This window comes from Aegilops tauschii, chromosome 5 (genome assembly GCF_002575655.3).
Source record: "Aegilops tauschii subsp. strangulata cultivar AL8/78 chromosome 5, Aet v6.0, whole genome shotgun sequence".
Lineage (NCBI taxonomy): Eukaryota > Viridiplantae > Streptophyta > Magnoliopsida > Poales > Poaceae > Aegilops > Aegilops tauschii.
Genome location: NC_053039.3, coordinates 67388371 through 67409427, shown reverse-complemented (window position 1 = coordinate 67409427; position 21057 = coordinate 67388371). Strand labels below are relative to the sequence as shown.

Here is a 21057-nt window from a genome sequence, read left to right as displayed (position 1 = left end):
CTGCCAGTTGCCGATAACTTCAACAAAACATGATCATCTCATACAAAAACTTATATCTCATCAGGTCTTGAGCATATCACATCACAACATGCCCTGCAAAAACAAGTTAGACGTCCTCTACTTTGTTGTTGCAAGTTTTACGTGGCTGCTATGGGCTGAGCAAGAACCGTTCTTACCTACGCATCAAAACCACAACGATAGTTTGTCAAGTTAGTGATGTTTTAACCTTCTCAAGGACCGGGCGTAGCCACACTCGGTTCAACTAAAGTTGGAGAAACTGACACCCGCTGGTCACCTGTGTGCATAGCACGGCAGTAAAACCAGTCTCGCGTAAGCGTACGCGTAATGTCGGTCCGGGCCGCTTCATCCAACAATACCGCCGAACCAAAGTGTGACATGCTGGTAAGCAGTATGACTTGTATCACCCACAACTCACTTGTGTTCTACTCGTGCATATAACATCTACGCATAAAACCTTGCTCGGATGCCACTGTTGGGGAAAGTAGTAATTTCAAAAATTTCCTACGCACACGCAAGATCATGGTGATGCATAGCAATGAGAGGGGAGAGTGTTGTCCACGTACCCTCGTAGACCAAAAGCGGAAGCGTTAGCACAACGCGGTTGATGTAGTCGTATGTCTTCACGATCCGACCGATCAAGTACCGAACGCACGGCACCTCCGAGTTCAGCACACGTTCAGCCCGATGACGTCCCTCGAACTATGATCCAGCCGAGTGTTGAGGGAGAGTTTCGTCAGCACGACAGCGTGGTGGCGATGATGATGTTCTACCGACGCAGGGCTTCGCCTAAGCACCGCTACAGTATTATCGAGGTGGACTATGGTGGAGGGGGGCACCGTACACGGCTAAAAGATCAAACGATCAATTGTTGTGTCTATGGAGTACCCCCTGCCCCCGTATATAAAGGAGCAAGGGAGGAGGAGGCCGGCCCTAGGAGGGGCGCGCCAAGGGAGTAGGATTCCTACTCCTAGTTGGAGTAGGTTTCCTCCTTTCCTAGTCCAACTAGGAGAAGGGAGGAAAGAGGGGAAGAGGAGAAGGAAGGGAGAGGGGGGCCGCGCCCCAAACCCCTTGTCCAATTCGGACTGGGCTTGGGAGGGGCGCGCGCCACCTCCTGGCTGATGCCTCTCCTTCCCACTAAGGCCCATTAGGGCCCAATACTTCTTTCCCGTATTCCCGTAACTCCCCGGTACTCCGAAAAATACCAGAATCACTCGGAACCTTTCCGATGTCCGAATATAGTCATCCAATATATCGATATTTACGTCTTGACCATTTCGAGACTCCTCGTCATGTCCCCGATCTCATCCGGGACTCCGCACTACCTTCGGTACATCAAAACACATAAACTCATAATATAACCGTCATCGAACTTTAAGCGTGCGGACCCTACGGGTTCGAGAACTATGTAGACATGACCGAGACACGTCTCCGGTCAATAACCAATAGTGGAACCTGGATGCTCATATTGGCTCCCACATATTCTACGAAGATCTTTATCGGTCAAACCGCATAACAACATACGTTGTTCCCTTTGTCATCGGTATGTTACTTGCCCGAGATTCGATCGTCGGTATCTCAATACCTAGTTCAATCTCATTACCGGCAAGTCTCTTTACTCGTTTCGTAATACATCATCCCGCAACTAACTCATTAGTTGCAATGCTTGCAAGGCTTATAGTGATGTGCATTACCGAGTGGGCCCAGAGATACCTCTCCGACAATCGGAGTGACAAATCCTAATCACGAAATACGCCAACCCAACAAGTACCTTCGGAGACACCTATAGAGCACCTTTATAATCACCCAGTTACGTTGTGACGTTTGGTAGCACACAAAGTGTTCCTCCGGTAAACGGGAGTTGCATAATCTCATAGTCATAGGAACATGTATAAGTCATGAAGAAAGCAATAGCAACAAACTAAACGATCAAGTGCTAAGCTAACGGAATGGGTCAAGTCAATCACAGCATTCTCCTAATGATGTGATCCCGTTAATCAAATGACAACTCATGTCTATGGTTAGGAAACATAACCATATTTGATGAATGAGCTAGTCAAGTAGAGGCATACTAGTGACACTCTGTTTGTCTATGTATTCACACATGTATTATGTTTCCGGTTAATACAATTCTAGCATGAATAATGAACATTTATCATGATATAAGGAAATAAATAATAACTTTATTATTGCCTCTAGGGCATATTTCCTTCAAAAGACGCCAAGCGAAATTAAATCCTTTTTCATAATCTTGCTGATTAGATTCTTATCATAGGCATTGGCTCGAACCTCATATTGGCTTACTCGCACATCAACATCAAGCGCATCAATGTAAAGAATCTGTTCGTGCACCATCCCCAAGAGACAAACAAAAGGAAAAAACAGCATGTGAGCGTATAGGTAATAAAGCACAACCTATAGAAAAGTACGTCTAACAGAGACAAAATTTAATTACAGCTCACCATCAAATGATACAGACAACAATAGACTTTTTGCTTGTCATCACCCATGTTGCGGAATGCTTCATTTATGTCCTCAGCAACAAATAAACTCACATTGCTCTTCAACAGAACATCAGGTTCTAGGACAGCACTGTAGCAACATGGGCTCAGAGAAAGATTTGTGGTAGGAGTGAAAAAGGTGCTAAAACAAATGCAAGCCAGCCAGTGAGGAACTTGTTATCAATTGTTCCCTTCATAGCTTTCATCATCTTGCTGAATTTAGTGACCGTGGGATGTTTGGGTGGCCCGGTGTGGTGGAACGTGCCATTGAATCTCTTCACAGCCTCCTTTTCAACTATGTATTTCAGACGTGGCCCTCTGTTGGGTAAACAAAAATTCCTGTGCACACTAGCAGCATCTAGTGGAATAGTGCCCCTGCCTGGAAATACCAAAGCTGAACTGCCTGGGTCGTACGAATGGACTAGGAACTTGGTCAAGTCAGAAGGCAATGTGTCGGCTAAGTTTACCAAGTCTCCTAACATCTTCTCATACAGGAAATACCTTTGAACAGGTGCCAGTTCCACGTTCACCTTCAGAAACCTCCCTAGTGAGGCCCTAATCCTTCCAGCTTTTGAACGTTGCCGAGCAACATTTTAGTCATTCCCTTCAACTCCAACTTCACCCACCTAAGACAAAAAAAGGGAACTGAATACGGACAAAATGGGCAACTAGTGTACATATGTCTGCAACTAATCATGCATAATAACTGAAATATTTCACATAAGGGGGCATAGGGAGAAAGAAAATGTATGGCAACCATAAGTTGATTGTTGTGCAACTATTATCCCTTACTGCAACTGACATGTACACACTGTGCAATTTAAAAAACTGTCAATTGTATACATGTTTGGGTGCAGCTGTGTGTTGAATGGGTGCCAACTTTCAAATTTGACAAAGTAGGTAAGGGGGTTCAAAAATCTATCTTAAAACAGTTATGCACACATAAAAGAACAACTGCCAAGTGTATACTTTTCATGTGCAACACTAAACAACAGATGTGCCAACCGGTACCAACATACTATACAACTGAAAAAAGTACAATAGGTACCTCAGCAGCTTCTGCAGACGTTGGGCCACCCCCATCAGAGGATTTGCCTTTTCCTTTCAGTCTGGCTCGCTTTGCAACACGAGATTCAGTATCATCCTCCAACTACAAAAAAAAGATACCTCATATAAAAATTCATGAAAAAAGAAACAAAAAATAAAGCTTGAATTTCTTTTACATATACTCAAAATTGTGCATGGCCTTTCAAAATTACAGAAATAAAGAAATGTTAAAGTCTGCGCTAAAAACTTACCCCTACTTCCTCACAATCATCGGGAACAACGCGACTACGAACACCCCGCTCAGCAGCCCTTTTCCTGTTCCGCCCTTTATCCTCTGATACAATCCTCTGCATGGGTCGAAAGAACAAAACCAAAAATCAAAAACAAAGGGAGAAATGAGAAAGAACATCACATATATTCGATCATGTTTGCTCCCTTTGAGCTAAAAAAAACCTCTTCCCCACTTCCACCGGCCTCCCTCTTCAACCATTTTCACCGCAATAAAACAGGTTCCAAAAATTCTTTCTAATTGCATGCTCAAAAAAATTGTAATTGAACACTAACAAAAACCCGATAAACAATGCATAAAAAACCAGGACCCCCCACTAGGACATTTGAAAATCCTGTGGCAACTGGACCCTGGACCTGCCAACTGGGAACACAAATCCCAGCTGTGTGCAACTATTGAACCTAGTGGGGGGTCCTGGTTTTTCAAATGTCCCGGTACGGGCGCGGCGAGAGTAGTACAGAGGCGGAGAGTACGAGCGAGCGGATGAGCGGCTTGAGACAGTGACCGAAACGACCGTACCTGAGCCGGCGACGAGCAGCGGGTGCCTCCCCCCCCCCCCCCCCCCCGCTACGCCTCCGCCTCCTGCGCAAGCTTCAAGGAACGGCGGATCCGGCAGCGAGCCCGGCGAATCTGGAGGGGAGAGGGGAGTGAGGCAAGCGACGGGGGGGCTAGAGGAGGGGAAGGGAAGAAGTGGCACGAAATTCGAAACTGTCCACCGCCCACTACTTGGTCTACACTCATAAACGGTCGTACCTACATAGTCTATGACATGGCGGGCCCACAGGGGGTGCGAGCCGTGCGCCTCGGCTTGACCGGGCCATGTGTGCGGGAGATGCGAGCATGGCGAAAACCGACCAGGGGACACCTGTACACGCGCGACCGTACGATACTAGAGGATCGAACGGGGCGACCCCGGCCGCTCGAGGCGAGTTGCGAGCGCAAGCGCACTATTATGTATTCCGGAGAAAAAATGGGTTGTCCTGTTGATCGGAAGCTGGTACTACTTCCCTCAGTAGTGGCGGCAGGGCCCCGTCAGCTCGGGCCGCGGCTTGGGCCGTGAGGCCGAGTTCCATTGTTAACTGTCAAAAAAAACGTACTCTGTCATTCCTTTTTGAAAGTACACGTACTCCGTCTCTTACGACGTTAACATGCGCTTAGATTTTGACAGTGTCCAAGTCATGAGGCGGAATATTGTGTTTTCCCCACGTCTCACTACACTACACGCAGCCATCGGACGAGGAGTTAACGTCTGAAGGAGACAGGCAGCCATCGTGTCGTCCACGAGATGCATCCACGACTTAATCTTGACCCGGCAGAAAGGAACCCAACACGTAACGTGGCGCCGGGGGCGCGCGTCTACTGCTGTGGTTAACTTGGGGGCTAGACTGTCGACTGAGCAGTGTCACACTTCGTATTACCCACAACATCATTCTCGACGGTGACCTCGTCGCAGTGGAGTGCGAGAGGTGGAACGGGTCCATGCAGCTACGGGAACGCGGTCGGTGGTGGCGAACTTTGGGGCTGCGGCGCGGGCGATAATGGCCTGGACTGGACTCCTTCTCCCGTGGACCGCGTGTTTCGTTGTTCCGTACGACCGACGGTGACAAGTGATTCTCTCTCCTGTATGCTTTGTTGATCGGTCGCTCGTATGTTTTCTCGTCCAGTTTTCTGGTTCCAAAACTGAACGAAAATGTTAACCGGCGACCGTCCGCCAGGGGGCTAACCCCAGCAAACACCCTCCCTGCCGTCGCATGAATCTCAGAGCAGAACCGACGCCACGTAGGATGGCTGGAGTGGTTCGTTGTGCAGCTGCTCCGAACGCATGATTTATTTTAAATCAAACCCACGCCCTCCTGTGTGCCCCGAACGCACATAGCCACTCCATAGCAGTTTACCCTTTGAATGGATCCACGGAAGCATTTCTCCATTCTACTCCATAGGAAAGAATATATGTCAATACTGATTACAATAGACAGAAATGCCCAAACAATCCATATAAAAAATTCTTGAAAGTTTTTTTTACTTTCTCAAAATAATGTCATAAGTTGAACAGAGTGATCTAAGGACACAAGACTGAAGTAGAGATTATAAAACCAGTAAAAAAATGAGATTATGACAGAAAAAGATTTTTTTTCTTTTAAAAGGTCTGACTTAATGGTGGTAAAAGGAGTAAAATGGAAAGCTGAAAAGTAATTACATAAAACTTATTTCCCCTACATTTCAAGTTTGAATATGCAAATCTATATTTCATCACACACGTCAATAATATTTATTTTTGAAAGTAAAACGAAGGCCTTGCTCAACCATTCTTCACAAAGAACGTTGTTGCACTATTGTGTGTTGATGCGAATTATATAAAAGTTTCGAGGAGTTCCCACTAGAAAACAGAAAGCTTCTTTTTGAATTACATGATAAATTTAACAGTAACATAGGTGTTTAAAGTTTTATTTTAATGGTTTACACATAATGATCTGACGTGCAAAGCACGTACAAATTACTAGTAGCGCCTTAAGCATTGGTTTCATGCTTATGGGTACGGATAGAGGTACTCTCCTAAATGGTTTTTGGGAACCTTCTAGAGGTCCCCTCCTGATAGAGGTACTCCAGACGTTATGAACGTCTGGCAAACTAAAGCTGATGACTACTCGATAGTTAAGTGTGTCATGCTTTACGGCTTAGAATCGGGACTTCAAAGAGGTTTGAACATCATGGAGCATATGAGATGTTCCAGGAGTTGAAGTTAATATTTTAAGCAAATGCCCGAGTTGAGAGATATGAAGTCTCCAACAAGTTCTATAGCTGCAAGATGGAGGAGACTAGTTCTGTCAGTGAACACATGCTCAGAATTTCTGGGTACCATAACCACTTGACTCAGCTGGGAGTTAATCTTCCTGATGATAGTGTCATTGACAAAGTTCTTCAATCACTCCCACCAAGCTATAAAGGCTTCGTGATGAATTATAAAATGCAAGGGATGGAAAAGACAATTCCCGAGCTCTTCGCAATGCTAAAGGCTACGGAGGTAGAAATAAAGAAGGAGCATCAAGTGTTGATGGTTAACAAGACCACTACTTTTAAAAAAGGGCAAAGGGAAGAAGGGGAAATTCAATAAGAATAGCAAGAAAGTTGCTTCTCCCGGGAAGAAGCCCAAGTCTGGACCTATGCCTGAAACTGAGTGCTTCTACTGCAAAGGGACTGGTCACTGGAAGCGGAACTGCCCCAAGTATTTGGCGGATAAGAAGGATGGAAAAGTGAAAGGTATATTTGATATACATGTTATTGATGTGTACCTTACTAATGCTTGTAGTAGCACCTGGGTATTTGATACTGGTTCTGTTGCTCACATTTGCAACTCGAAACAGGGGCTACGGACGAAACGAAGATTGGCTAAGGACGAGGTGACGATGTGCGTCGGAAATGGTTCCAAGTTTGATGTGATCGCCGTCGGCACGCTACCTCTACATCTACCTTCGGGATTAATTTTAGACCTGAATAATTGTCATTTGGTGCCAGCATTGAGCATGAACATTATATTTGGATCTTGTTTGATGCCAGGCGGTTATTCATTTAAATCAGAGAATAATGGTTGTTCTATTTATATGAGTAATATCTTTTATGGTCATGCACCCTTGATGAGTGGTCTATTTGTATTGAATATCGATCGTAGTGATACACATATTCATAATATTGAGGCTAAAAGATGCAAAGTTAATAATAATAGTGCAACTTATTTGTGGCACTGCCATTTAGGTCATATTGGTGTAAAGCGCATGAAGAAACTCCATGCAGATGGGCTTTTGGAATCACTTTATTATGAATCACTTGATGCTTGCGAACCATGCCTCATGGTCAAGATGACTAAAACTCCGTTCTCTGGAACAATGGAGCGAGCCACTGACTTGTTGGAAATAATACATACTGATGTATGCGGTCCAATGAGTGTTGAGGCTCGCGGCGGGTATCGTTATTTTCTGACCTTCACAGATGATTTGAGCAGATATGGGTATATCTACTTAATGAAACATAAGTCTGAAACATTTGAAAAGTTCAAAGAATTTCAGAGTGAAGTGGAAAATCATCGTAACAAGAAAATAAAGTTTCTACGATCTGATCGCGGAGGCGAATATTTGAATTACAAGTTTGGTCTTCATTTGAAACAATGTGGAATAGTTTCGCAACTCACGCCACCTCGAACACCACAGCATAATGGTGTGTCCGAACGTCGTAACCATACTTTATTAGATATGGTGCGATCTATGATGTCTCTTACCGATTTACCACTATCATTTTGGGGTTATGCTTTAGAGACGGCTGCATTCACGTTAAATAGGGCACCATCTAAATCCGTTGAAATGACACCATATGAACTGTGGTTTGGCAAGAAACCTAAGCTGTTGTTTCTTAAAGTTTGGGCTTGCGATGCTTATGTGAAAAAGCTTCAACCTGATAAGCTCACCCAAATCGGAGAAATGTGTCTTCATAGGATACCCAAAAGAAACTGTTGGGTACACCTTCTATCACAGATCCGAAGGCAAGTTATTCGTTGCTAAGAATGGATCCTTTCTAGAGAAGAAGTTTCTCTCGAAAGAAGTGAGTGGGAGGAAAGTAGAACTTGATGAGGTAGTTGTACCTTCTCTCGAATTGGAAAGTAGTTCATCACAGAAATCAGTTCCAGTGATGCCTACACCAACTAGTGAGGAAGTTAATGATGATGATCATGAAACTGTAGATCAAGTTACTACCGAACCTCATAGGTCAACCAGAGTACGTTCCGCACCATAGTGGTACGGTAATCCTGTTCTGGAAGTCATGTTACTAGACCATGACGAACCTACGAACTATGAGGAAGCGATGATGAGCCCAGATTCCGCAAAATGGCTTGAGGCCATGAAATTTGACATGGGATCCATGTATGAGAACAAAGTGTTGAAGGAAATATGCCCTAGAGGCAATAATAAAGTATTATATATTTCCTTATATCATGATAAATGTTTATTATTCATGCTAGAATTGTATTAACCGGAAACATAATACATGTGTGAATACATAGACAAACAGAGTGTCACTAGTATGCCTCTACTTGACTAGCTCGTTAATCAAAGATGGTTATGTTTCCTAGCCATAGACATGAGTTGTCATTTGATTAACGGGATCACCTCATTAGGAGAATGACGTGATTGACTTGACCCATTCCGTTAGCTTAGCACCCGATCGTTTAGTATGTTGCTATTGCTTTCTTCATGACTTATACATGTTCCTATGACTATGAGATTATGCAACTCCCGTTTACCGGAGGAACACTTTGTGTGCTACCAAACGTCACAACGTAAATGGGTGATTATAAAGGTGCTCTACAGGTGTCTCCAAAGGTACTTGTTGGGTTGGCGTATTTCGAGATTAGGATTTGTCACTCCGATTGTCGGAGAGGTATCTCTAGGCCCACTCGGTAATGCACATCACTATAAGCCTTGCAAGCATTGTGACTAATGAGTTAGTTGCAGGATGATGTATTACGGAACGAGTAAAGAGACTTGCCAGTAACGAGATTGAACTAGGTATCGAGATACCGACGATCGAATCTCGGGCAAGTAACATACCGATGACAAAGGGAACAACGTATGTTGTTATGCGGTCTGACCGATAAAGATCTTCGTAGAATATGTGGGAGCCAATATGGGCATCCAGGTCCCGCTATTGGTTATTGACCGGAGAGGTGTCTCGGTCATGTCTACATAGTTCTCGAACCCGTAGGGTCCGCACGCTTAACGTTACGATGACAGTTTTATTGAGTTTTGATGTACCGAAGGAGTTCGGAGTCCCGGATGAGATCGGGGACATGACGAGGAGTCTCGAAATGGCCAAGACGTAAAGATCAATATATTGGACGACTATACTCGGACTTCGGAAAGGTTTCGAGTGATTCGGGTATTTTTCGGAGTATTGGAGAGTTACGGGAATACGTATTGGGCCTTATTGGGCCATACGGGAAAGAAGGAAAAGGGCCTCAAGGGTGACCGCACCCCTCCCCTTGGTCTGGTCCGAATTGGACTAGGGAAGGGGGGCGCCCCCTTCCTTCCTTCTCTTTTTCCCTTCCTCTTTTCCTATTCCATATAGGAGGTGGAATCCTACTAGGATTAGGGAGTCCTAGTAGGACTCCACACTTGGTGCGCCCCCTCCTAGGGCCGACCTCCTCCTCCCTTGCTCCTTTATATACGGGGGCAGGGGGCACCCCAGAGACACAACAATTGATCCTTGAGATCTCTTAGCCGTGTGCGGTGCCCCCCTCCACCATATTACACCTCGATAATACCGTTGCGGAGCTTAAGCGAAGCCCTGCGTCGGTGGAACATCATCATCGTCACCACGCCGTCGTGCTGACGAAACTCTCCCTCAACACTCGGCTGGATCGGAGTTCGAGGGACGTCATCGAGCTGAACGTGTGTAGAACTCGGAGGTGCCGTGCGTTCGGTACTTGATCGGTCGGATCGTGAAGACGTACGACTACATCAACCGCGTTGTGATAACGCTTCCGCTGTCGGTCTACGAGGGTACGTGGACAACACTATCCCCTCTTGTTGCTATGCATCACCATGATCTTGCGTGTGCGTAGGAATTTTTTTGAAATTACTACGTTCCCCAACAAGTGTGGACTTTAGTTGACTTGCCCGATGATCGGCAAGCCATAGAAAATAAATGGATCTTCAATAAGAAGACTGACGCTGATGGTAATGTTACTATTTACAAAGCTCGATTTGTTGTGAAAGGTTTTCGATAAGTTCAACGAGTTGACTACGATGAGATCTTCTCACCCGTAGCGATGCTTAAGTTTGTCCGAAACATGTCAGCAATTGCCGCATCTTATGATTATGAAATTTGGCAAATTGATGTCAAAACTGCATTCCTTAATGGATTTCTTAAAGAAGAGTTGTATATGATACAACCAGAAGGTTTTGTCGATCCTAAAGGTGCTAACAAAGTGTGTAAGCTCTAGCGATCCATTTATGGACTGGTGCAAGCCTCTCGGAGTTGGAATATACGCTTTGATAGTGTGATCAAAGCATATGGTTTTATACAGACGTTTGGAGAAGTCTGTATTTACAAAAAAGTGAGTGGGAGCTCTGTAGCATTTCTGATATTGTATGTGGATGACATATTGTTGATTGGAAATAATACAGAATTTCTAGATAGCATAAAAGGATACTTGAATAAGAATCTTTCAATGAAAGACCTCGGTGAAGCTGCTTATGTATTGGGCATCAAGATCTATAGAGATAGATCAAGACACTTAATTGGACTTTCACAAAGCACATACCTTGATAAAGTTTTGAAGAAGTTCAAAATGGATCAATCAAAGAAAGGGTTCTTGCCTGTGTTACAAGGTGTGAAGTTGAGTCAGACTCAATGCCCGACCACTACAGAAGATAGAGAGAAAATGGAAGTCATTCCCTATGCCTCAGCCATAGGTTCTATCATGTATGAAATGCTGTGTACCAGACCTGATGTGTGCCTTGCTGTAAGTTTAGCAGGGAGGTACCAAAGTAATCCAGGAGTGGATCACTGGACAGCGGTCAAGAACATCCTGAAATACCTGAAAAGGACAAAGGATATGTTTCTCGTTTATGGAGGTGACAAAGAGCTTGTCGTAAATGGTTACGTCGATGCTAGATTTGACACTAATCCGGATGACTCTAGGTCGCAAACCGGATACATATTTATATTGAATGGTGGAGCTGTCAGTTGGTGCAGTTCCAATCAGAGCGTCGTGGCGGGATCTACGTGTGAAGCGGAGTACATAGCTGCTTCGGAAGCAACAAATGAAGGAGTCTGGATGAAGGAGTTCATATCCGATCTAGGTGTAATACCTAGTGCATCGGGTCCAATGAAAATCTTTTGTGACAATACTGGAGCAATTGCCTTAGCGAAGGAATCCCGATTTCACAAGAGAACCAAACACATCAAGAGACGCTTCAATTCCATCCGCGATCAAGTCAAGGAGGGAGACATAGAGATTTGCAAAATACATACGGATCTGAATGTTGCAGATCCGTTGACTAAGCCTCTTCCACGAGCAAAACATGATCAGCACCAAGACTCCATGGGTGTTAGAATCATTACAATGTAATCTAGATTATTAACTCTAATGCAAGTGGGAGACTGAAGGAAATATGCCCTAGAGGCAATAATAAAGTTGTTATTTATATTTCCTTATATCATGATAAATGTTTATTATTCATGCTAGAATTGTATTAACCGGAAACTTGATACATGTGTGAATACATAGACAAAACAAAGTGTCCCTAGTATGCCTCTACTAGACTAACTCGTTAATCAAAGATGGTTAAGTTTCCTGACCATAGACATGTGTTGTCATTTGATGAACGGGATCACATCATTAGGAGAATGATGTGATGGACAAGACCCATCCGTTAGCTTAGCATAATAATCGTTAAGTTTTATTGCTATTGCTTTCTTCATAACTTATACATATTCCTCTGACTATGAGATTATGCAACTCCCGAATACCGGAGGAACACCTTGTGTGCTATCAAACATCACAACGTAACTGGGTGATTGTAAAGATGCTCTACAGGTGTCTTCGAAGGTATTTGTTGGGTTGGCATAGATCAAGATTAGGATTTGTCACTGCGAGTATCGGAGAGGTATCTTTGGGCCCTCTCGGTTATGCACATCACTATAAGCCTTGCAAGCAATGTGAGTAATGAGTTAGTTACGGGATAATGCATTACGGAACGAGTAAGGAGACTTGCCGATAACGAGTTTGAACTAGGTATGATGATACCGACTATCGAATCTCGGGCAAGTAACATACCGATGACAAAGGGAATAACGTATGTTGTTATTGCGGTTTGACTGATAAAGATCTTCGTAGAATATGTAGGAACCAATATGAGCATCTAGGTTCCGCTGTTGGTTATTGATCGGAGATGTGTCTCGGTCATGTCTACATAGTTCTCGAACCCGTAGGGTCCGCACGCTTAACGTTCGCTGATGATTTGTATTATGAGTTATGTGTTTTGGTGAACGAAGATTGTTCGGAGTCCCGGATGAGATCACAGACATGACGAGGAGTCTTGAAATGGTCAAGAGGTAAAGATTGATATATTGGACGATAGTATTTGGACACCGAAATGGTTTCGGGACGTTTCAGATATTTATCGAAATACCAAGGGGTTATCGGAACCCCCCGGGGAAGTAATGGGCCATAGGGGAGAGAGAGGAGAGCCCACAAGGGGTGGCGCGCGCCCCTCATGGGTTGTCCGAATGGGACAAGTGGAAGGGGCGCCCCCCCCCTTTCCTTTTCCACTCTCCCTCTCCTTCCCTCTTTCCCCCTCCATGAGAAGGAAAAGGGGGGTGAGGGAGTCCTGGATTATGGGGTACTCGGACAGCCGGACTATATAATTTGGCTGGACTATTGGACTATGAAGGTACAAGATTGAAGACTTCGTCCCGTGTCCAGGTGGGACTCTCCTTTGCGTGGAAGGAAAGCTTGGCAATTCGGATATGTACTCCTCCCTTGTAACCGACTCTGTGTAACCCTAGCCCCCTCCAGTGTCTATATAAACCGGAGGGTTTAGTCCGTAGGACAACAACAATCATAGTCATAGGCCAGCTTCTAGGGTTTAGCCTGTACGATCTCGTGGTAGATCAACTCTTGTAATACTCATATCATCAAGATCAATCAAGTAGGAAGTAGGGTATTACCTCCATCGAGAGGGCCCGAACCTGGGTAAACATTGTGTCCCCCGCCTCCTGTTACCATCCGCCTTAGACGCACAGTTCGGGACCCCCTACCCGAGATCCGCCGGTTTTGACACCGACATTGGTGCTTTCATTGAGAGTTCCACTGTGCCGTCACTATAAGGCTTGATGGCTCGTCTTGTTGTCAAGGACAACATTACCTCTGGGGGAGCCCTGGCTGTAGGCCAAACTCTCCGACTAGGCGGCTTCATCATGACCGCCCGTTCGGCCGCCGCGCCGACGATGACTTCTCGGGTCATCCAAAACAGCCTCCATGTCGGCTCGGGATTCGCCGAGCAGATGGATCCAACGGAGCTCTCTTCCTTGAACGAGCTCTTGGATCGCATCGCCGCCCTGGGAGTCGCTACGGACTATGATCGGATTGGGCTTAAACCCGACCAAAGGGAGATTAACTCTCCGCCGGTCACCCATCAGATAGCGGTGGTGGAGGAGCAATGTAGAAATTCTTCCTCTATTTTGAGGACAAACTATGTCCGGATTCCCTAGCTCTCCGAGCCGGATACCTGTCTACGGGAGGACATGGCCCAAGCTTCGAACCTAGAATCAGACAGCGGGCCATAACTATTGGGCAACATCCCGGAGCCCGAACTGCCAAGCTCGGAAACTCCTCCGCCCCTGGGTCTCAGATCGGGTCGGGGTTTGGACCTAAATCTACCCACCCACCCAGACATAAGTGATCTTTCCCACATTAGACAAGAGCCCCAAGAGACAGTACATCACTATTGGGCCAGATTCCTCCTTGTAATGAGCAAGGTCAAGGACTGTCGCGAGGAAGACGCAATTTCATTTTTTGCAAAAATTGCACGGACAAGGGAATCCTCAACGCCATAAGTCGCCGTGACATAGCACACTTTGCTGACTTGGCGGCCATAGTACAGAAGTACTGTGCGATGGAAAGCGCCTGGAAAACCCAAACAAAATTCTGGGATCCTCCGGCTCTCACTAAACCCCCCGTCCGAACTAAAAGGGTGTACTCTCGTAAGTCACCCGATCCAATCACAAAGAAACCAAAGCCCACTACAGGGCGTGGAACTGTATTGGAGGGATGGCTCAATGGGCCATGCAAAATTCACAGTACACCGGACACCATGCCAACACACAGCCTTAGAGCATGTTGGATACTCCGGCAGGTGGCCAAGAGCGGCGAGGATCTCCTCATCAACAATACCACAGAGCACCATCCCGTGGAAAATAACAATACAATATTGACAGTCTTCGAGACCTTCGCCTCGAATAATAGGCGCAAGCGAGCACTCCGCAGCCTTGCTGAAGTCTGCCACGTTGCAGCAATAAATCCATGGAACGACACGGCCATAACCTTCAATGCCAGTGACGAACCTCAATTCCGCACAGCCCGAGCACCAGCCACTTTGGTCCTTAGTCCAAATGTGGACGGCTTCCGGCTTACTAAAGTGCTCATGGACGGTGGCAGCGGATTAAACCTCATCTACGAGGAGACTCTTATCAAAATGGAAATAGACAAGAGCCGCATTGAGCAAAGCAGCACGACCTTCAGAGGAATCATCCCTAGTCGGGAGGCACGATGTGCGGGAAAAATCACAGTAGATGTGGTATTCAGCACGCCGGAGAATTATAGGTCCGAAGAAATCACATTCCAAGTGGCCCCGTTCAGTAGCGGATACCACGCCCTTTTAGGGCGGGAGGCATTCACGATCTTCCAAGCTATACCCCATTACAGGTACATGAAGCTCAAAATGCCCGGGCCCAATGGAATCATCACTCTAGCTAGTGATCTGGACATAGCACTCCGCGCCGAAAATAAAACCGCCGCACTGGCCCTCGAGGCGTTATCCGAAGCCCTTGCGGCCGAAGAACTAACTGCGCTGCGCTCCACAATGGACAGGGACGACGTGATACTCGACAAAAGACCCAAGTCCACCTCTTTTAAACCAGCGGACGAAATAGTCAAATTCCAGGTCCACCCAACAGACCCTACAAAAACAGCATCCATCGGGGCACAGCTGAACCCCACAACAGACGCCACACTGCGGGAGTTCTTGCGCGAGAATTGGGACATCTTCGCCTGGCATCCTTCGGACATGCCAAGAATCCCACGCAGGCTGGCCGAGCATAGCCTTAACATTCTAAAGGGGTTCAAGCCGGTCAAGCAGACTCTTCGGTGTTTCTCTGAGCCTAAGCGACAAGCCATGGGAGAAGAGCTGGCCAAGTTACTCGAGGCCGGATTCATTAGAGAAATAAAGCATCCGGACTAGCTAGCAAACCTGGTGATGGTACCAAAGAAGGACAAATCCTGGCACCTATGTTTCGATTTCAAGGACCTTAACAAGGCTTGCCCCAAGGATCCCTTCCCCCTCCCCCGCATCGATCAAATTATCGACGCTACCGCAGGACACGACTTATTGTGTTTCCTCGACGCATACTCCGGATACCATCAAATTAAGATGGCGGAGTCCGATCAACCCGCAACGGCATTCATCACTCCATACGGCCCCTTCTGTTTTAATACCATGCCTTTCGGGCTCAAAAACGCCGGTGCAACCTATCAACGCATGATTCAGACATGCCTGGAAACACAAATCGGCAAAACAGTTTACGCATACATAGATGATGTGGTCATTAAAACCAGACACGTCGAATCCTTAATAGATGACTTGAGGCTCATGTTCGACAATCTCCGAACATATGACATCAAGCTCAATCCGGAAAAATGCGTTTTCGGCGTGCCTGCCGGAAAGCTCTTGGGCTTCATTGTCTCCGATAGAGGAATTGAAGCAAATCCGGCTAAAATCCGAGCTCTGTCACAGTTGTCTATCCCAACAAACCTCAAGCAAATCCAGAAATTAACTGGATGCGTGGCTGCCTTAAGCCGCTTTATCTCCCGATTGGGAGAAAAGGCACTACCTCTTTATCGCCTTCTTCGACGCACCGAACACTTCGAGTGGACGGATGCGGCCAAGTCCGGATTGGAAGAAATAAAAGCCATCTTTGCCAGCAACCCAATCTTGGCCGCACCAAATATCGGCGAACCAATGTTGTTATATATAGCGGCAACACACCAAGTTGTAAGCGCAGTGCTCGTCGTCGAACGAGAGACGGAAAGACATAAGTTCCCACTTCAAAAGCCGGTATACTACGTATCCACTGTCCTCACTCCATGAAAATCACGGTACCCACATTATCAAAAGATAGCATACGCGGTCTTCATGGCATCCCGGAAACTACGACACTACTTTCAAGAATGTTTAACTACGGTGGCCTCTGAAGTACCACTCAACGACATAATAAATAACCATGATGCCACGGGCCGGATTGCTAAATGGGCTATTGAGCTCCTCCCGTTCGACATAACATAGAAACCACGGCGAGCCATTAAGTCACAAGTACTGGCTGATTTCGTCACCGAATGGACAGAAGCCGAACTCCCTAAAGAGTACGGCGCGTACTACAATTGGATCATGCACTTTGACGACTCTAAGATGCTGGCTAGTCTGGGGGCAGGCGTCGTCCTGACATCCCCCACCGGAGACACAGTCCAATACGTACTCCAAATATTATACACAGACTCCAACAATGCAGCAGAATATGAGGCCCTGTTGCATGGCCTCCGGATGGTAGTCTCCATGGGCATTCAACGCCTAGAGGTGTGTGGGGATTCGAACCTCGCAATATCTCAAATAAATGGAGACTTTGAAGCCAAGGACCCAAAAATGGCGGCTTACCGCAACGCCGTCCTCAAAATTTCAGCTCGGTTCGAGGGGCTCGAATTCCACCATGTGGTCCGAGAAAACAATCAAGCGACAGATATCCTCGCCCGCATCAGCACTAAACGCGACCCTGTCCCACCTAATATCTTCTTGGAAAGGCTGTTTAAGCCATCCGTAGCGTGGGAAGGGGAGACCGGCATCAACAGTCCGGATCCGGCCACAACGCCAGATCCCGAACACTCTGACATAATCGGAGGCTCTGCCACCGAATTAACACCTTCCGCCCACGTGATTATGGCTGTCATTGCCCCATGGACAGAACCCTTCTTGGCTTACCTAACTAGGCAAGAACTCCTTGAGGACCCATATGAGGCACGTTGCATTGTGCGGCGGTCTAAAGCCTACAAGGTCCACGAGGGAGAGCTTTATAAGAAAAGCGCTACCGGAGTACTTCAAAGGTGCATCTCCGAAGAGGAAGGACGGCAACTTTTGGTAGAAATTCATGCTGGACTCGGTGACCACCATGCCGCAGCTCCGGCCCTTGTAAGCAAGGCCTTCCGTACAGGTTTTTACTGGCCGACGGCCCGAGCAGACGCACAGGACCTTGTCCAGCATTGCGTTGGTTGCCAGCTTTTTGCAAACCAAAGCCATATGCTACCCACCGCTCTCCAAACAATCCCCATTACTTGTCCCTTTGCGGTCTGGGGGCTTGATATGGTCGGACCCCTTAAAGGAGGAAGCCATAAGAAAAAGTACCTATTGGTCATGGTGGATAAATTCACCAAATGGATAGAAGCCAAACCAGTTAAAACGGCCGAGTCCGGACCAATGATAGACTTCATATCCGGGGTTGTACACCGTTACGGAGTCCCCCACAGCATCATCACCGATAATGGCTCGAACTTTACAGCTGACGAGGTAAAAACTTGGTGCGGCAACATGGGCATTAAGCTCGATTATGCCTCCGTCTATCACCCCCAAACAAACGGTCAAGTCGAGCGAGCAAATGGTCTTATTATGAGCGGCATTAAACCCATATTAGTGCGATCCCTGAAGGAATCAGATACGCACTGGGTCGAGGAGCTCGACTCCGTACTATGGGGGCTGCGGACCACGCCGAATCGCACTACCGGATACACACCTTTTTTTATGGTGTACGGCGCAGAGGCGGTACTGCCCTGCGACATCATTCATGACTCACCTCGAGTGCGCATGTACGAAGAGAAAGAAGCTGAGCTTGATTGGCAGGACAGTTTGGACGCCCTGGAGGAGGAGCGTGACGTGGCAAAAGCCCGCTCCGCATTCTATCAGCAACAGGCTCGACGGTATCAAAGCAGAGAAGTACGGGCCAAAATTTATAATGTTGGCGAACTTGTTCTACGCCTACCAGAGAAGAAAAAGGACAAGCTCAAGCCCAAATGGGAAGGTCCCTTCGTTATTGACAAAGTTCTCACCGGTGGAGCGTACCGTCTGCGGGATGCATCGGACAATCGACTCGAGCCAAACCATGGAATGCGGCCAGACTCCAAAGGTTCTACGCCTAGTGCCGGACTCTGTGTTCATCTCCTTACCTCCGTCAATTTATATATATATATATATATATATATATATATATATATATATCCGCTATCTGTCTTTCTTTCTTTCTTCCCTTTTTCTTCACGGCCTTAAAAGGTTAAAATGTGTCTTGACTACACAATCTTGACGCGCCAGGCGTGCTCATTATACCTGGGGGCTTCTTATACAGAAGCTTAATATAACTATGTTCCGGGCTCTATGCCCCCTGCACATGTGTTACTTTTCCACATGTACCTTTTCTTCGCCATTATATGCATCGATATGACTTAAGTTTTGGCCAAGCTGGGTTGCTTGGCTCTTGTGTTTATGCCCTACGTTCCCGTTAATTCGGCTAGGGCATAAGGGGAGCACCTCTGCGATTGTTACTGTCGGGTCAGCCGGATGTGTACCTCAGACTGGGTGAAGCCGAAAGCTAGCGTTCTTAAGGGAATATTCGGTCGGTGAACAAAAGATGACTTTTACTTATTGTAATACATGCCCCCAGATGCTTATATCCTGCGTCTCTTTTCGCAGTTCGGACATGCACATTAATGCATGTGTACCCAGGGAAAGGAACCCTTAACGGAACTATTCTCCCTGGAAGATGTCTCTTACTATCCATGTAATATAACATAGCTAGTTGGGTACTTGTCTGTTCAAGCACTTATGACCCCTACGCCTGGTTTCCACGTGTACCCCGGTTTTTACATAACTGAGCGGGTATTCGGATACACTCCGGACTGTCGGGTCCGGAGGTCGAAGTGAAAAGGTCCGCCATGACAAATGATTTACAATCCGGCTAGGGACAATATATGTCACTTGAAGTACACAGTCACTTAGACTGACTAAATTCTTCTTCTATACCATCCAACAGGCTGTCTAGCCTACAATCCTGTTGGGAATACTTTACGGCTAATCTCACCTGGTCATACACCAAACTGACGGGGATCTCTTTCCCATCAGACCCCACAGGTCCGACCTCGGCCATGTGATTCGGGTCAGCCTTGGTATATCGAGTCTTCACCATGGCCTAGGCTTCCCTTGCACCTTGTCGGCAAGCAGATATCTTCCATAATCGGAAGCGCCGCCATGCTCCCTTGAGCATCTCTACGAGCTCCCCCATGCCTCCTGGCAGGGAGGCGGATGGCCACAAGGCCTGGGCAATGCCCTGCATCACCTGCCGAACTTGTTCGTGCAGTTGTGAGAGCTCTGGCAGAAGATCACCCACAGACCTGGGCATCTCCTCTGCGGGACGACTCGTCAGCATACCTACAGATATAACTCTGTTAGCCGGTTTCTTCGCCGAACTCTATAAAAGTTCATTCAAGCACTTACTAAAAATGCCACGTCGAAGCCTCTTATTCTCCTTTACGGAGTCAGCAAGCTGGGCCCGAACATCTTTCAGTTCAACGCCCAGCCGGGTATTGGCATCTTGGAGATCGTTTTTCTCCCCCTAACCTGCGTAAGCACGCGCTCGCCAGCCTCTAGCTGTCGTCGAGCATGTTGCTCATCCCCTCGCACGACCTCCGGATTCACTCCGGGGTCATCTGCAGAATCTATTGTTAGATTTGCATGCATGCTGAATACTAACTGGTATATGTCATTCTTTTCGATAAAAACAAGTGTTACCAGATGGGGCCTTCTTGGACTCCTTCATTGAGGCAACTGCGGCCCATAGCTGGGCTTTGCACTCCTCCAGCTCTTGAGACAACTGGGTATTCTTCTCTGTAAGAACCTACGCAAATAATGATCTTTAAATCAGTTGTGCCAACTGTTTCAAGTCTCAGGGGCTACTGATATACATAATTATCAGATTTTTCTTACCCGTATATCCTTTACATACTGGTCCGTGGCTCTGGCAAGACCATTTTGAGAAGCTCGAATGTATGCGTCCCCTGAGTTGAAGGCATCGAACGCCTCTTCAGAGAAACCAGGGTCGTGGAGTATGGCCCGGCAACGCCTGTGATTCATGGCACTCTCCACTTCGGAATTTGTAGCGGACAACCTATCCGCATCCTCTGTAGGAGGAACATTCGGGGTTGTCCCCACATTAGCATCTGCCTCTGAGTCCGACTCTGGAGCCCGGCTGGTGGAGGCGTGGCCGGCAGGCTCTCCGGATACGGTCCGGCGAGCGTTTTTCCTGCCAGGAACCATGGACGTTATTATATTTTTAAAACGA

General features: G+C 46.7%; 1 pseudogene; it reads right to left on the bottom strand.

The window, feature by feature from the left end:
* Window positions 1–21057, bottom strand: part of LOC120964545 (uncharacterized) — a 44733-nt pseudogene that overhangs the window by 8734 nt on the left and 14942 nt on the right.